Source organism: Lutra lutra, chromosome 8 (genome assembly GCF_902655055.1).
Source record: "Lutra lutra chromosome 8, mLutLut1.2, whole genome shotgun sequence".
Taxonomy (NCBI): domain Eukaryota; kingdom Metazoa; phylum Chordata; class Mammalia; order Carnivora; family Mustelidae; genus Lutra; species Lutra lutra.
In genome coordinates this window covers 106,390,656-106,409,292 of record NC_062285.1, presented here as the reverse complement: position 1 = coordinate 106,409,292, position 18,637 = coordinate 106,390,656, and the positions used below count along the sequence as shown (strand labels likewise).

The following is an 18,637-nucleotide window of genomic DNA, read 5'->3' as shown; positions in this document are numbered from 1 at the left end:
CTGTTTACTGGGCAACTTCAAAACAACTGGGGATTTACACTGCTCCGTTCCCCTCCCCCATGCTCATCTGAATTCTAAGTATAGACCCATGATGAAAGATTTCAGAGGCAATAGCCATTGCTCCAAAATAGCCTGGTTAATATTTGCACAGTGGTTCAGGTCTTTTCTCTGTCCCGCCTGTCAAAAAGATGCTATTCCTGTGATTAAAACCATTACAGTCCTTCAAAGTTATACATGACTTTCAGGCTTCAGCCTCAATAGCAGCAGGTAAATCTCTTTCCTCTCTTTTACTAAGGCTGTGAGATGATTTGGGAGCTGGAGGGGTGGCTGAAGGGTGCTCAGATTCCTTCTCTGGCTATCTGCTTTGGGGCGGTGGCAACCAAGATCTGAATTCTGTACCCATCCCTAACGGGGAACCATGGTGTGGTACCAGTGAGGTAAGGGGTGGCAGAGGTTGGGGTTGTAATACACGGAATCACTTCTTTGAAAACAGTTTTAGTGGAAACAAGACTCACACCATAGCTGCTTGCTATTTCAGAATTCTCTGCGCCCTTCCCCTACCCCAAGGTTCCCCCTTTATGGTTCCTACTCTGCACACTGTTCTCAGGGCTTGGTGGTTCACATCGTGATATCCATTGACTACAAATAAGTTGTTGTATAGGATTCAGGTGAGAAAGGTGGCAACCAAGGCCCAAGCAAGGATTACCAATTTTAGTTGTAGCCCGCCATGGTCCCGTGGTCAGGAACATAATACAATATAAGGATGAAGGAGAGCATCTTTAGATGGGAGAGAACCCCCTTCAAGTCCTAGCTAAGGTAATTTCAATTTATGTTTACATAGACAAGTACTAGTTCTGGATTGCTCCAGGATACTAACAGTTGTATTATAGAATTTTGTAGAGGGTTGACTCCAATGGTGTCATGCTTGGGAAGCACTTGCCTTATACCGGCTGCTTGATGAACATTAGTTAGCACTAAAAGCATAAGGCTATGTGTGGGGCTAAGACCATTTCGTACGAAGGAAAGAAAACACAGCTATTGCAAAGCATTTTTTTTTCTTTTTTATTATTGCATTCTTTTCTTTTCCTTTCTCTTTCCTTTCTTTTCCTTTTCTCTCCCCGAGCTCTGCACCCTTCACCTGTAAATGGCCTTTGGGATGACAGTCAACGTTGGTTTTGTCCTCAATAGTCGGTGCCTGAAAAAGTAGATGGAAACATAAGGTCTTCCTATTCTACCCCCAAGTAGGGATAATTATAGGCTGTGTTCAATATGACTTTATTTTTTAGATGATTATGTGAAGACAGTATAAGGGATCAATGGGCAATGTAGGAACTAGCTACGTTTTTGAGTCAAGTCACTAATTCCAGAAGATAATTCTTCATAGCCTTTTCTTACTGAGCCACAGGCTTCAGGGGTTATGTTCTGACATTTGGGACTGTTTTTATTTTTTTGTTATTGGGTAGCTAAATAATTTCCTATCAAGTTTGAGGACCATTTTTATGTTTGTTTGTTTTTTTTTTTTTAAGTAGGAAACATGGGGAAGAATAATATGAAGACGTTACCTCTTTTGTGACATTTCCTCCTATTTCTGACAGGGCTGGTTGCTAATATCAGCAGGTAAAACAGCAGATTGGGGGTCCTGACAACTCATCTTATAATGTGAAGACAATTTGAAAAGTCACTTTTAACCAATAAAATATATCACATTATTGCTAAGATAATTAAGATAACAATAATTAAAATTCATTTATTCAACATTTTGGGGGTACCTACTAAGTGCCAGATAGTGTCCTGGGGGATAAGGATAAAACAGTAAAAAACGATCCCTTTTCTCATGGAGTTTTGAACCTAGAAGGGTGAATGAAAATCACTAAGTAGTAAAAAATATGAGAGAGAGCCCTCAATTTGGGGTGCAGAAGGCTTAGATTACAGTCATTTTAGCTTGTGAAGAATCTGTCAACTCTAATATCTCAAATTCTCACTTTTTTGTCCATAAAGTCGAAATAGTGACAAAAGATGTCATACTCTCAAAGGTAGTAATGAAGATGAAGTTTTTAAAATTGTGCAATCACTTCAAAAATGTTGCATATTCTATAAAAGTACTTTCATTAATGGAATTAGGTGTAGACAAAAATGAGATAAGAACAACATCACTTCTAAGGAATTTTGTTGCTTGGATAAGAGAAGGAACGTTAAGGTGGTACCATTCTGAGACTCACTGTTGATTTTAAGAGGTATGGCATAGGTGGGGCTTCACAAGGTGAGCCTGCTATCTTTTTCCCTCATTCAAGTGTTGTCACTGGAGAAACAGTGAGTCAAAAATGTAGAAAGAAAAGATTCTAGAAAGTAGAAAAAGCTTTGAGGTGCTGATGAATATCACCCTCCCAGACAGGGGTGGCATTTCTCTGTGTGAATTCAAACTTTACTACAGAATTGTGGTCCCTTATTAAATTATAAAGCCCCTTTCCCAACATTCTCTAGAACTCGGGCCAATAAAATTTAGTGTTGTTGTTCACCTTGGTTGAAACAGACTTTTCTTTCTTTTGTTGTTGTTTTGGGGGTTGGGGTGGAGGTGGGAGGAGAGAAAAAGGAAATGCCAGCTTGGGAAATAACCACCCATTACTAGATTAGGTAATGGGAAAATATGCAGTGATTCCAAACAACTAACTGGTGAACTCTTGGAACTCAAACTGTTTACAGAATATGAGATGCCTGTAATTGCAGTTGCATTATTTCTCAGCAGAACTTGGGAGACGCAGACCTTGACAAGTGGTCCAAACAGGTTTGTGTAAACTGAAATCCTCCAAACTTTAAATAGTGCAAATGCATTTTAAAAAAAATTATGGACCAATTAATAATAATGAGAGAATAATAATATTAAGGATCACTTATTCACTTCAGGGGCCTAGAGTTTATTCATAACAAAATCTGAAACTAGGTTGGTGATAGTATTGAGAGTTTTCAAACAATTTGCCACCTTGTTGTTCTTACTTCATTGTTCTTACTTCATGCTTAGTTATTTGCAAATGCATTTTCTTCCCATCATCTCCACAAAAGCTTGACTATATCCAGTTCTCCGTGAAAAGGAGTGGGAGGGAAAGGATTACGGCTACTCAGTCAATGGTGGCCTGTGGCTACGAGCCTTTGGGAAGGTGCTGTAAGCAGTAGAAAAACAGCTTTGGAATGAGACAGAATCCAAGTTCCAGCCATTCTTCTTAAAAAAAATTTCTTTTTAAGATTTTATTTATTTATTTGAGAGGAAGAGAACACGAGCTGGGGGAGGGGTGGCGGCAGAGAGAGAGGGAGAGGGAGAAGCAGACTCCCCACTGAGCAGGACTTGGTCTCAGGACCCTGGGATCAGGAATTGAGCCTAAGGCAGACGCTTAACCAACCGAGCCACCAAGGCACCCCACTGGCCATTCTTAATTATATATTCGGAGCCTCAGTTTTATTTTTTTTATTTTTTAAAGATTTTATTTATTTATTTGACAGAGAGAGATCACAAGTAGGCAGAGAGGCAGGCAGAGAGAGAGAGGGGGAAGCAGGCTCCCCGTGGAGCAGAGAGCCAGATGCGGGGCTCAATCCCAGGACTCTGAGATCATGAACCAAGCCGAAGGCAGAGGCTTTAACCCACTGAGCCACCCAGGCGCCCCGGAGCCTTAATTTTTTATAAGAGATCAACTGGCATACATAACACATCCGTCACAGGCATGTCCTTCACCTAAAATGAAATGATTAAACATTGAGTCCATAATAAGGAATACGCACTCAACAAATGTTACTTTTTCCCCTTCCCTTACTCAGTTCTTAAAGCCTCTGATCGAAATAGCCAGAGTGAATTAATGGAAATACCTAGATTTGGTGAGACAAATATTTAAGATGAATTTAGGGACCGAATGATGTTAATGGTATAGTGGAAGTGAAAATATTGCACCTAGTGACTCCAATAAAGTGTTTGATGTATTTATGCCCCCAACAAATCTCTGGTTCCCTGCGGGACAGACGCTAATGAAAAATAACCACACAAATGAGTAACGGAACTAGGAACTTTGGAGGAAAGAGTGTGGTTGGAAGCTAGCATACAGTGACGAGTCTATCCTGAACTGGACGCTTGAGAAAGGACGGTTTGGGGATGGAAGTTCCTCAATGTGCGGTTGGTATTTCCAGGGAGCATGCTGAAGATTTTTAGCAAACCTGTGGGTTGAGATGGTGGCGACAGAAGGAGGAAGTTCAAGGAAGAAACCGTCACAGGTGAAGGTTTGTCAGAAACTGGTGAAGAGATTTCTGTGGGTCATGTCTAAGGAATCTGGCTCTATTGTAGCATAGTTGGGTTCAAAGAAAGCCATTTCACTGATAGCTGAGAAAGTAGGACTGAGAGCCAGAAGGAAGCAGCAATGAACAGAGAAAGAAGAGAGGGAAAAAATGACAGAAGAAAGGAAGGGGGCTGCAGAGGAAAGAGGCAGGATGGACCGCGTGAACTTGGTGCAGCTTGCCTGTGGGAAAAGAGTCAACCAGCAGGCCTCTGACAGGCCTAAAGAATAGTGGTGAAGGAAAGGCCCGGTGACAGAAAGGGAAAATTCAGAAGAGGCAGATTAATGCTTGAAACTTGTGGCAGTGCAGTGAGTAACATGAACCCAGCACCTGTAATTTACCTAATCGGCAAACAGTTTGTGCCCAGAGATTCCCCAACACTGTGGTAAAAATAGTTCTGCACTTAGACTGACAGAACATTCGAGTCACTTCAGAGAACATGGGGGAGGGGCACGGACCATGCAGAGGAACTGGGAAGATTTAAAAGGCAGGTCCTGCGCAGTCTCTAGAGGACGGCAGGGAGAGGTGATACCGGGAAATGAAGCAGGACCCGGGCTCCCGAGGACTCTGGCTTTGAGGTCTGCCCCAGAGCTGGTTGCCTTTTTATTTATTTATTTTATTTTTTTATTTTTTAAAGATTTTATTTATTTATTTGGTGCAGAGAGAGAGACACAGAGAGAGAGAGACAGAGACAGAGATCGCAAGTAGTCAGAGAGACAGGCAGAGAGAGAGGGGGAAGCAGGCTCCCCACTGAGCAGAGAGCCCGATGTGGGGCTCGATCCCAGGACCCCGAGATCATGACCTGAGCCGAAGGCAGAGGCTTAACCCACTGAGCCACTCAGGCGCCCCTGGTTGCCTTTTTAAAACAGCCGAGACACAGGTCTAAGACAAGCAAGGGAGGAACCAGACAGCTTCTATTCAGATCTTTTCATGAGTGTGTTGTTTGCTCTTTGCTCTCAGCTGGCCTGATTCCCTTCCATTTGGGAGTAGAACACTACTTCCACAAAACTCGTGTTCAGTTCACACACTGACCACAAAAGATACTGTAAGAGCCTCTGGCACATTTCTTATTTTCTAGGCCATAATTTCCAGGGAAAGAGACAATGAATGCTCCTCTCCCTGTGAAACACTAATTCCTTACTGTTTACAAAAATGAAGTTTTCTTATAATTTTGTACTCTCCATTACTTTTCATTCAGATTGATAAATTGGGGAGCAAAATTCGGGAAGCTTTAGAATCTTTCCAGGTTAAATAATGCTTCCTGGTGACTGACCATCTGGATCACCAACTGGTGTAGGTCTGCTTAGGATGGGAACCCAGGTGCCCTGACTTAATGGCACTAAAACTGGGAAAATCCCATGCAAACCAAGGAGCTGGTCACCATATATCCCAGAAAAAGACAATAGATGTCTACAGATATCTCTTCATAAATAAGACAACAGAGTGCAGGATATACAAAGTGACTTTAAAAAAAAAAAATTACGGTGATTACAAATACGAGGTTTGCCTTTAGATTCAAGTTCTAGGCCCAGCTCTTCCATTTGGAGATATTCGACCTTGGGCAAATTATATAACTTCTCTAAGTCTCAATTAACTAGTCCATAAGGTGGAAATAATTTTACTTTATTTAAGGTTGTTTTAAAGATTAAAACAATATCAGTGAAACACTTAATATACAGTGTCTGGCCCATAGTAAAACTCAATACAAATCACTATTATATTATTTAACTTTTGACCGAAGAAAAGAAGGAAAATCATCCAACTACATATCACCTTAATAAATCACACTCTTCTTTGTTTTCTGTATGTCGAAAAATTTCATATAATGTAATATTACATAATGTAAGTATTGTGTTATGTTATTTAAAAATATAAATCTAATACAATATTACATATATGTTACCTTTTGTACTTAAAATATTACATGACCTTTTTCATGATACTACATACAACTATTGTTTAAAATGTCTAAAAGACACGAAGTAATTTTTCAGTGTCATTTACATCTTTTAAGAACCAAATAAATTGTGCTATTTAGAGCATCCAAATTATAGTAGGGTCTGGTGTTACTAGCTTTGCTCAGCTAAACAGATGTCTCCCGTGTAGAACGGTTGGCCAAGTATTTTGTTACTGTCCTCCAACTGGCTGGTTATGACATATTGTCCAAAATAGTTGGTGCTTTAATGCCAATGTCAGAGCCTCCTGTGACAAATAGTCACCACTGTACAAACACATTTATTCCATAAAGTTTTTCTACCGGTTTAGGGGGAAAAAGTTGTTTAGTGAGCCATACACACACATTTCATACTCTCTAAGAAGCTCAAACATTTCTGCCTCCTGATAATACATGTTAGTTTTTAGAATAGTGATATAAGCACTCCAACAATTAGAATATGTTTAAATTGTATATTATCTGGAGCTTTTTCAGTACAGAAATAACATGGTTGATGTGTCCCTGGTCACGTAAAATATATGTTAAGTTTTATCTTCCTTGATTTCATGATCTAGGCTAGATGTTGTGATTGGAAAAGACTTTGCTCTGTAATTTTACAGTAAAAGTATACCCGGTTTATTAAACCATGTAAATTAATTTTTCTTTTTCTTCTATTTAAGCATAAACTATCATGAGATTTAAGCTCTTTGACAATATAATGTACAAGAAGTGGTACTTTGAGAGTGTAGACTTTAAAAGTAGAGTGCAGTTTTACATTTTATTTTGTAAAGTCATAGCCATTATTCAACTCTGAAAAAAAAAAAGTGACAGGCCCTGTGTTGAAGTGCTTTAATGAATGATCTCATACCATCTTCACAGTGTTTTACCAAGCATGTTAAGTAATTAAGAGAGAGAAAGCAAAGAGAAATTTGTCTACTTGCTCAAGTTCACGTGCTTATAAACCAATCCTGGTTCTTATACCAGTGATTGATACAATCAGAAAGAAGTTCTTATTCTGAGCCTCCTTACAGTAACCAATAGAAGGATAGTCTTCAGTGGGGGGGGAAAAATCTCGGGGCAAACAAACTTAGAGGACCATTAAATATTTATTTGGCAGCCTGTAGGGTAACTTATTTTCTAGTAGAGTGACCAAAAGAGACAGTGTTGAGAGCTGACGGCTGAGGTTTGGATCTGTGTTTGGTTGCATTGGGAAATAGCAATGCAACTGTGTTTTCCATGTTACTGCCACGGACAGGCAGCCTGTCCCATGTACATGATGCAAGAGTGCCTGGGTGGCTCAGCTGGTTGAGCGACTGCCTTCAGCTCAAGTCATGATCCTGGAGTCCCGGAATGGAGTCCTTGCATTTGGCTCCCTGCTCCGTGAGCGGTCTACTTCTCCCTCTGACCTTCCCCCTCTCATGCTCACTCTCTCATTCTCTCTCTCTCTCAAATGAATAAATAAAATCTTAAAAAAATACATAAAATAAAAATAAAAGTGTACATAAAGAAGCACAGGGGAAAAGATGGAGTAGTTTTGTGCACTCAGGACGGGGTATAAGTAGGGTGGAAAGACCGTATTCTCTGAGTCCTGAATTACACTGTGCTCCGTCTCACCTTTGTCCTCCTTCAGTCGGCCCACTTTCAGTAGTTACAAAGACTGTAATTAAGGGAGAGCAAGAGATTGCAGCAAATGGAAGGTACCCAGAGTCCATTCATGGATGCTTGTCGGACCAAGTCAGAAGCTGTAACTTACCTATAATCTGCTGAGCTGCCACGCTTATAATCTGTGTGGGCCAAACTGGATTCCCCAAATGAAGGCTCAGTGTACGGCCTCCTGAATTCTTGATGTCTCAGGCATATTTGGTTACTGATGCTTAACTGGCTGGCTAGCCCTTCCTTTGCTGACAAGCATAGGCTGCCCCTGCTTGATCGACGTCCAATTTGTTTTCCAAGCCATTTGCTTTGATATTTAATTTCATCTATTCTTCTTCTTTCTCCTCTTATAGTCTAGGGTAGGACTGAATATTCTGAAAAATGGCAAATGTATATTATATCCACTTTCACAATAATTATGTATGGGCTTCCAACTAGAATTGCTGTTTGCTTCATTGTTGACCTACCTTATTTTAATTCTTTACTATGAATCTGTCTTTATAAAAGGTTATAGTATCATCTCATTTCGATTGGCCTCTGTCCATTCCTTGGACTTTGTTTCTTTTTGGAAGCTGCTATTTTATTTATGTACAGTCCCACACCAAACCCTATATTCCACATCGGGTTTATGTGCCTGCTGGAGAGTCTGTCACTTACTACCATATTTCTTAAATTTCTAGATCTCAAGTTACAAACATTGATATGATTAACTATTTAGCAATAGATCCAACTTTACCACTTCTGACTCCATATTCTTCATGTATTTTAAAATTTTCAAGATGATTTTCCCTTTTTAAAATACATCCTTTCAAATGTTTGCTTAATTAACAGACTAATTAAATATTAGATTTAATATTAGGTGAAATATTAAGTGAATATTAAGTGAAAGCTTCAGAGTTCCCATAAACTCCCACATGAAATGTTTTTTAAATTTCCATTTATTCTCATTCTCTTTTTCTACTTCTTCCTTAACAAGCCTTTATTCTGTGCAGAATTTTGTATTAAACTTAGAGAGATCTATATATTTGCCCTCACAGTGTTCGTTTTAGTACCTTTGGTTTATTAATGTGAATTATATTGATGTTTAAAAGATTATTTCACATAAGTCATTTATAAAGAAAGCCTTTCTTAAGAAATCCTTTTAACATAGTGTCTTCCTAAAATAGAGAGGAAACATACTTCAAATTTTCTATTTATTAATTATGCTTTTAATCAGATTTAATAATCAGGAAAAAAGTTTATTTTTATTACTATTCATTTATTTACAGAAGAGAGAAAATTGAGTTTTGAGTGGGGTTGCTCCTGAAAAAAAGCTAGAACTTAAAATATTTTAGTTCCAAATATTTTAAAACTCACTTAGAAATAAGATCGTTTGGGCTTGAAAGAGTCTTTTTCTCTCTCAAAAATAATGGACACATTTTGGTCCAAGAATTACATCGCTGAGGGTAGAATTTCTTTCTAAATTTGTTTCCAAGAAAACAGACGATCATATGCTGCTGGAGATCAAAAAAATAAGACGCCCACATAGCCCGTAATAAAACATTCTTTTCTGCTCAATGCAGGCTAATGCGGGCTGTGACAAGCATGACTCCTATGATGGATATTTGGTAAAGTTCGATGTTCTTTTCATACAAACAAGGGCTCTATTAACATGGTTTCCTCAACTCCACTTCTCACTTCCAAATCCTCTAGGAACTGACACCAACTGTCCATTTTGACACTTGTTCATTAAATTTCCTTTCAATAGAACTATTCTCTTTGCTCAGCTGTTGCAGCAATGTAAGGTTTTACCAACTCTTCTGACACGGGTTTTTGTCGAACATTCTGTCTGCATCCAGAAGACAATATAACCCCAGAGCCCTCAAGTATGTCCCCGAGTCATTGGTGCAGTTTCCACTTGTTACATTACCCATGCTCACAGAGGGAAACTTTAGCTTGACCTCTTCAACAATGAAAAGAGAAAAATAGATTCATACTCTCTACCTAAACTACTGTCTGAGGTTCTGTAAATGGTGGCCATTAATCTGTGCCAGTCCTTCCTTTCCTAACTTGCCTCCTTCCACACACCTGACCAGAGTGGAGCCAACAGATCCTGAGTTCTAAATGGCTTACAGAAAACCTTTTTCCCCCCCACTCCATTTGGGAGGTGTGTATACGCCCACCATGTGGGAAGGGTCCCTTCACCACCATGACTGGAAGCACTAACAGATCCTAGGGAACAGAGAATGAGTGTTGTATCTCTTTGTGAAATATGGCCAACCTGGCTAACTTTTACTCACAATTGGGAAACTCCAGCTCTTTTAGGATTAAAGGATATAATAATGAGTAATAAAAGGCATGGTTGGAGTTGAGTATAACATTTGTTTTGTAGTAAAATAAAGTTGGACCATGCACAACGGTATGTCTTTTCCATGGCACAACAAGGTCTTTACTTGTGTGTCCGTTTTTGTTTGAGGTCAGTGAGAAACATCACATCACGAAGAAAGAACGCAAGAATCAAGGGTTGCTTTGCTCTTTACCAATCTGTTGTGCTGTTCTCAGAAATATTTGCATTTGAAGTTGCCAAAAGATAGCAATTTTTTTTTTTTGTGGCTGCTATGCTTAAAACTAACATAAGTGTAATAAGTGGTATTTGATTATTTTTATATTCTTTTAACATTTTATTCAGATCGGTGTGGTTTAGTCTTTCAGATTTTTGTATTATGTTATATAATGTAATAGCGTTAGGAACATATGCTACTTTTTTTTAAAGAACTAAGTAATTTCAAGATATTAATTCTTTCATGTTCATATATGATTCTAAGATAACTAGACTTCTTATGTTTCCAACTTTATTTTTACTTCTTTGAGGGTTTGGTATTTTATATAGCTTTCTGAAACTCCCATAGCAGATTTTTTTTTCTTTAATCTTATCCATTTCAATTCACCAAAAAGCTTATTTTTTTCCTGACTTTGAAGAAAATCCTAGTCTTCTCAATGGAATAAGTTATCTTTTGAAGATTAAAGTGATGATTAAAATCAGCTTTTGGACATATGCTAATACTATAATACTATTTTTGGCAGTGGTGTTACTTAAAGAGTTTTATAAATACGTTATCTTAGCAATAACCTCAGCCACAGGAAAAAATGAAGCACGATCTTATAAGATCTTATAAGATTAGTGTGAGATTTCCTGAGGGTGCAGTAATTTAGCTCTACCTTTAGAAGTGGGCAACAAGACTTTTCTGGGGGCTCTGGGGCTTTTAATAGTCTATCTAGAGAAAAGGCAAATAATGGAAAGAGAAGGGGGAGAGGCAGGGAAGAAAGGAGAGGGAAGGGGAGGGCAGGGCTAGGAGAAGAAGAGTAGCTTGTGAAATGATCTGAGTTCAGAACTGACAACCAGATTTCCATCTAAATCCACTCTCTAAGAAATCCAGTGTTTTGAAAATCAAGGCATATTTGGAATTATTTTAAATGCTTAGCATTCCCAGATAACACAAAAGGCTTTAGGGTAAAGCCCATTTTTTTATGGCATGCTTCCTTGGGCACAAAATTTGATGAAAGAGCACTGTCCCAGGAAGCTTGCAAACACTTGGGTTGTCTCACATGAAAGGTGCCTGAAAGGTGATGACTGTGAGGAACTCACAAGGAAACTATTCGTAGGGTCTGGAGCAGCAGACGCTGCCCATTTTTCACAACTGTCTCTTTCCATATAGCTCATATTGATTATAATATCAGCTTCGAGAATTATTCAAAACCAAGCACTTACCCCATTGCCCTATAATGCTTATTCGTTCATACGACCCACTCTCAAGGGCAGGAACCATGGAACCGTCAGTACTTGGAAAAGGACCTGGTGGAGAACAGGAACTACGTCATCTTTGCGGCGCCAGTTCACAAGAATGGTGATTGTCAAAATCCGCCTCTACTTTTCCGAGATGAAGGGGCATTTTTCTTTAGTAGGGATTTATTGCTATTTTTATTTCTACTTAGGATTTGCTTGTTTATTCATGCTTTGTTCAAAAGACGTGTAATCAGGGTCAGTACAAGATATAATGAACATTTACTGTCTTTGGAAAGGGTTCTCTGACCTTTGTTTTGATAGAAGTTCCCAGAAACTTTACAGGACCAGGAGCTCCCTTACTCAAAACAACACTTTATAGCCAAACTTCTCTTTTTGTACATGAAATTACTAGGACTCAGATACTAAGTCTAACTAATTAATTGCTAAATCTGACCATCGCAACCATCGTAGAGAATTTGAGTTCAGACACTCACTCTGTGTTTATATGAGAATATGACTGTTCATTGGTTGTTCCTTTAAAAAAAAAAAAAGATTTTATTCATTTGAGAGGGAGAGAGAGATAGCGAGAGAAAGCATGAGCAGGGGTAGGGGAGAGGGAGAAGCAGGCTCCCATTGAGCGGGGAACCGGACTCGAGGCTCCATCCAAAGACCCTGAGATCATGACCTGAGCTGAAGGCGGACACTTAACCGACTGAGCCACACAGGCGCCCCACGGCTGTTCATTTTAAAAGTATTGGTGGGTCCGTTGTTCCTGGTCACCCAGCTCCTGAATACCTGGCCATCCTTGATGTTTCTGGCCTCCGTGTCAACAAGAGTCACTACTGGCCCCATTAGAGTGAGAGCCTCAGGATAAGGCTTAGTTCAGAATAAGCTTAGGATAATTACCTCACACCCAGCCACTCCCCGGGACACTCTTGAGAAGCTGATCTGTGTTGTTATCTGCTCACCTCCTGAAACCCTGCAGCTTCCATTTCCTGGGTACCTGAAGGTAGTTACAACAGTATGGAATTCAGCATGGACAGTTGTAACACGTAACTCCCCTCACTACATCTTTTAACTTTCTTCTTCATAAAGTTTTGGCTTTATAGTAATAAAATTGTGTTTTAATTTACCTTAAAAGAACTTAGTTTTGTAAAAAAAAATTTTTAATCCAGTAAATCTTCATTTTAAAAAAAGATATCTTTAATGTTACATACCGGGTAGCCCCGTTATAAAAGGCCTTTGAAATGAAGACGGTAGACTATATAAGGCACTTATTGAAACAACCAGGCCTCAAGGTTTATTTTAAGAAGCAGTCTTGGTATCAATTGCATCAGAATCCCTAAGGGAGCTTGTTAAAATTCGGATTCCCATGACCCACTGCAGCCAGCTGAAGTAGAATATTTCTGTAAATGCTAATAGAGCTGTTGCTGGAATTCAATGTGTCTAGCACAGTGCTTTTTCACCTTGGCTGGGAAGTTTGGGAAACACCAGGTGATTTTAATGCACAGTCAAGTTTGAGAACCCCAGATCTAAGACAATGACCAGCACTTACTAGATGCCCAGTGATTGACAGATACCCTTGTTAGATGAATAGAAGCTAGTAACTAATTAAAAACCAATCTCTAAATTTAATTTACTAACGGAAAGGAGGAGCAATGAAATCTCCCGTATATATATGTTTTTACTTCAAATAAGACTAGATCTTGGATATTTATCTCCCAAAATACATATAGTTAAATGATTTTACATTAGGTAAGAATAAATAGCATTTGAATTATAAATAGCATTGGTAATGTTGTATAATACAACTCCTTTTCTTGAGGAAAGTCCTACTTTAAAACATGGGTTCAGAACACAATGTCAAGAAGAAGTAAAACCATAGTTCAGTTACTGAAATCTCCAAATTCCCATATGATAATAAAAAAGGGATGATAAACACCAATATTTAATTGCATACTTACCATGAGACATTTAAAATAATTGTTTAAAATTAAAAATTATTTAGATATATTAACTTTTCAAAAAATAATATCTCTAATAGTTAATATCACATTTAAATCTACACTGCTTTTAAAGTAAAAGCTTTTAAAGTAAAAGCAAACATGTAGCAAAACGTGCTAGGATGACTCACCTTCCCCATGTGTCATTTCTTTTATAAAGAATTCTTTATTGGAATAACATTTGCATAAACATCTCTTAAACTGTGATTTTTTTTCTTTAAAAGTTCACATAATGGCATTCTTCTTGGTGTATAATCACCTACTTTGTTATATTATGAAAAGTATGAGAGCTGAAGTGCAAACTATTCCATATTATAATGTTGACTTTGCTAGATTATGTGAAATGTTGTTTAAAAATTAGACAGTAGGGGCACCTGGGTAGCTCAGTGGGTTAAAGTCACTTCCTTCGGCTCAGGCCATGATCTCAGGGTCCTGGGATCGAGCCCCACATCGGGCTCTCTGCTCGGTGGGGAGGCTGCTTCCTCCTCTTTCTCTCTCTCTCTGCCTACTTGTGATCTGTCAAATAAATGAAAATAAAAGTCTTAAAAAAATTAGACAGTAAGTTCTTGTTTAATATAGTTAGATTGTATTCAGTATGCAAAAAAGGACATTTCTTAACAATTGAGCTTAATATAACAAACATTTTAAAAAATAAGAATCCAATAAACTTAGAAAAACATAATAGAAAACTCGGTAGAATAGGCCTTGCCGTTCAACTAACTGACTTTAGCACATTTATGGATAATTCATTTAAAATATTTTTTTGTAAATTGCACATAATTCAAGCCTGAACTTTGAAAGCAAAACAGTCATACTTCACGTCAATGCTGTAAATATCCCAATTACCTTATTAAACATTTCTATAAAATCCTGATGCATTTCTCTCTCTGACCATGACCAGAAAAAAGAAGAAAAAGGAAAAGGAATGTAAAGCATGACTCCAAATTGTACATAACAGCTACACTTACAAAAAAAAAAAAAAGTTACACTTAGCTACTGGAATTTTGAGTGATATACACTTTTTAAAGAGATTTTTCTGGTGTTAAAAAAATCTATGAGCATTTTCTACTTTTGTAATGAGAAAATCAAATGAAGATCATTTGAGAAAATCAAATAAAACAAAAAACTAGAACTAGTATATCTGGCAAATAACACAAATAATTTTTAGGACCAGGAAACAAGACCGGTAGCACATTTACAGCAAAGTTTGCTTGATGCTGACCCAGAAGTATTGAAGGAATATATTGTAAATTTCCCTGGATAAGGACAAAATTCTTCGCAGAGTTTGGGGCAAGGCTGAGCTTTTTGGTTAAATGGAATTGCTTCTGATACACATGAGGACTCTGACACAGGGAACCAGGTAGCCAGCTCCACACGACAAGCTTCAATTATCTAGGAAATTCAGTCCTTCCTAGTTAGAACAGATTTTGTTACATGCTACTTTACTTAAATTTTTTGGACTGGGAAGTAAGTTTACCCAAAGTGACCCAGTAGTCTAAACTCCAGATTTTGTTTCTGGGACTTAGGTATGTCTTGGAATTCTTGTAAATTGTGGGAAAAAATGTAAACATTTCATGTTGAAGTGGTATGATCCTTTGGGCATTAGAAGTTGGGTGAGAGATTATCCTAAAAGAGTAAAATTATTTATGGTCATTAAAGGGAAATAAGGCCATGCACATACTAAGATTTGTTTGTGCCAAAATTCATTTTGGTTAATGGTGAGGTGGGTAAATTTAATATGATTCTTTCTTAGCAGCCAATTTCTTTTCATCATTTACTGAATAACATGTCTTTTTTTCACTGTGATTTTTTTTCCTTACTAACATTTTAAAATCTTCTAACTTGGTCTGTGTTAGAAAAACTTGTTTCATTGAGTATTGCCTGCTTCTCATATCAGTAATATAATTTATTTAGATGATAAACCATCTTAATAGCTGAAAGAATAATTCTCCCATCACTCTTACTACTCAAAAAATCTTAAGCTATTCCCAGTTATTTACTCTTTCAGATAAACGTAAGAAGTTTTTATAAATTTGAAATAATCTAATTTGAAAAGTCTAATTTGAAAATTCTAATTTGAAAAGTTCTTTATAACAGGCTTCCCTTACCAAAAAATTTAATATTTTAGATTTTCCTATTTTATAGTTTTCTTCAGAAATGCCCTATAAATTTAACCTCATGGAATTTTATAATATTTTGGACATTATCAGTGAACTAATTTTTCTCATTATATCTTCTCACTCATTAATTGTCTATTTATAGTTTTGGTATATTTCTTTTGGGCTCACCTACATTAGAGAATTTGTTATTACTTATACAATTTTTCAGGATACTTATTTCTATCTTCTAGGTTCTTTTTCTTTTTTGCTACAATATTTTTGTATCAAATAATGGCAATTTTGACTTCTACTGTTATTTTTGTTATTGTTTTGGTTAAATTAGCGGTATATATTTTTGGTAACTGATTTTGATAATTTTTTTTTTTTTGCCTCGAATAGCTCTCTAATACCCTAGTTACTTAAGGAATTCATTCATTCACCATTTATTTAGAGCTTATGCTCTATGAAGGAGAGATATAGAGATATAGATAAATATGTGTATGTGTTTATGTCTACATCCCTATCATCCACCCATCCATCTATCTATCATCTATCATCTATCTATCACCGTTTATCTATCTTCAGGAGATAAGGGGTCGTTGACACCAGCCTGGGTCTCTCTACTTTGTGTCTGTTTCTGAGGAAAGAAGTCGCCTTTAAATCTAGCTGGCATGTAGGACTCTGCTCTCTGCTGACCCACTTTCCTGCCTTTGCCTTTTCTTGGATCTGCAAGCGCCAGTTCCTGGACTCTCTTCAGTCTTGCCCCACCTGCCTGTTATGACATGTTACCTCTCCCCAGCCCCCATTCATGTGTCCTGCTAGCCTGGTTTGCCACCTGTCGCTCACTCCCATCCTCTGTTGGACCCGCTCGCGTCCAGGGACAGCTGGATCCCGACCTGCCCCTGCATCTCCAGCAGCAGCCTCACTCTGTGGATTATCTTGTTCCAAGTTTCTTCTGAAACCGCCTCACCCTGCCTTTTTATTCTAATTCATTTTGATAAGGTTTTTTAAAAAAAATGTGCTAAACCTATTCCTGACTCCTTAAAGAGTAAATAAAATTTAAAGAGGAAAAAAAATGTTTTCATCAAGAGGACCTTGGTTGTGATAGGTATTATTGTTCTGTCTAGGGGCTACTGAAATATGCTGGATTTCAAATGGTCCTGAATTATCGACTTTGAAGGCCTATGTGCTTTTAATAAAAAGAGGTGTGTGTGTGGGTGTGGGTGTGCACACAATATTAAGGATATAATCTATTGGCTTTGCTGTTTTCAAACCGCTGTGAACTGGGAAACCAAGTTTGCTGAAGTGTTTATAATGTTAGGGAGGGGAAAGTCTGTTGATAAATTATGTTTGAATAAGTCGCCCAAATGTACAGAATTCTTTTTCATCAACTTGAGTTGTTTTAAAGGTTTTCTGCATTTTCTCATGATCTTGGTTTCATTCTGAATCGATGAGAATCCTGAACAAACCACACCATGTTGATGCCCCCTTCCCTGCTCTCCCGCCTTTATCTGTGATCCCGCCATGTTTGCTCCCCGATCAGAGAGATAATTTAGCCTGTGTGCATTGGTAAGAAGAGAGGCTGTCACATAGGTGATATCATTTTACTTCTGCTATGGCAAACTTTCGACTGGACATGTTTGTTTGAGTTTCTCTTGAGTATTAGATGTTACGGCAAATGCTACGTGAATAAGATCAGCAGCACTTAGTCTTTGTTCACAAGTGGTTGACAATCTAGTAAGTGGGGAATGCCAGTGGATAAGAGCTATTGGGGAAAATGGAGGCGCCAACAAATAGTTTTAGGAATGTGAAGGGTGGGCTTTTGTAGGCAAGTATTCTTACTGGGCTGAGTCTAGAAAAAGAGAGTAATACTGTGGGAAGGATTTTAAAAAAAAAAGATTTATTTAGTTTTAGAGAGAGAGATTGTGTGTGGGGAGGAGAGGGGGTGAGGGGGAAGGAGAGAGAAACCGAAGCAGTCTCAGTGCAGAGTGCAGAACCCAGCGCAGGGCTCGATCTCAGGACCCTGAGATCATGACCTGAATGGAAACCAAGAGTCGGGCACTTAGTGACACCTAGGTGCCCCCAAAGGATTTTTTTTTTTTAAAGATTTTTATTTTTTTTTATTTATTTGTCATAGAGAGAGAAGCGAGAGTGAGCACAGGCAGACAGAGTGGCAGGCAGAGGCAGAGGGAGAAGCAGGCTCGCTGCCAAGCAAGGAGCCCCATGTGGGACTCGATCCCAGGACGCTGGGATCATGACCTGAGCCGAAGGCAGCTGCTTAACCAACTGAGCCACCCAGGCATCCCGGATTTTTTTTTTTTTAAATGAGTTTAATTTAACAGACAATGAAGGCTATTGAACAGATTAGTGAAATGATCAGAGCTGAGAGCTAGGGAGATAAATCTGGCACTAAGCTGTAGAGAACTGGAAAAATAAATAAACAAGGCAATTTGGTTTGGACCAAATATATACTGGAGGGGGCAGCAAATTACAGAAAGAAGACTGGATTAGGTCCCTGAATTCAAAGGCCAGCACTACCACTGGCCATGTGGCATAAATAATTTGTATAAAGTGGCCTAGTTTAGACAATATCAAGAAATTTCTGTTCTTGAAGATGTAGGTAATTAGCATTCACGTGTGTGTGTGTGTGTGTGTGTGTTCTGTGTCTAATTAGGGAAGATCAAAGATATTATATATACAGTGGTCTCTAGGTAATAAATTGGGGTATGGTGGTTGACACTCACCTTTGAAATCAGACTTCCGGTCTCAAACCTAGATTCTTATACTTACTTAGTGTGTAACCTGGGGCAGATTATTTAACCTTTTTTGCTTTTGTTTTCTCATTTGTAAAACACAGTAGCACCTAACTCTAAGA

General features: G+C 38.2%; 1 long non-coding RNA gene across 3 annotated transcripts in view; it reads left to right on the top strand.

Moving 5' to 3' along the window:
• Nucleotides 1-141: 141 nt before the first annotated feature.
• LOC125107048 (uncharacterized) overlaps nucleotides 142-18,637 on the top strand; it is an 88,145-nt gene continuing 69,649 nt past the window's right edge. For all 3 annotated transcript variants that reach the window (XR_007129454.1, XR_007129453.1, XR_007129452.1), the window contains exon 1: nucleotides 142-267. This is a non-coding gene — a long non-coding RNA (uncharacterized LOC125107048). The remainder of the gene's footprint in view (nucleotides 268-18,637) is intronic.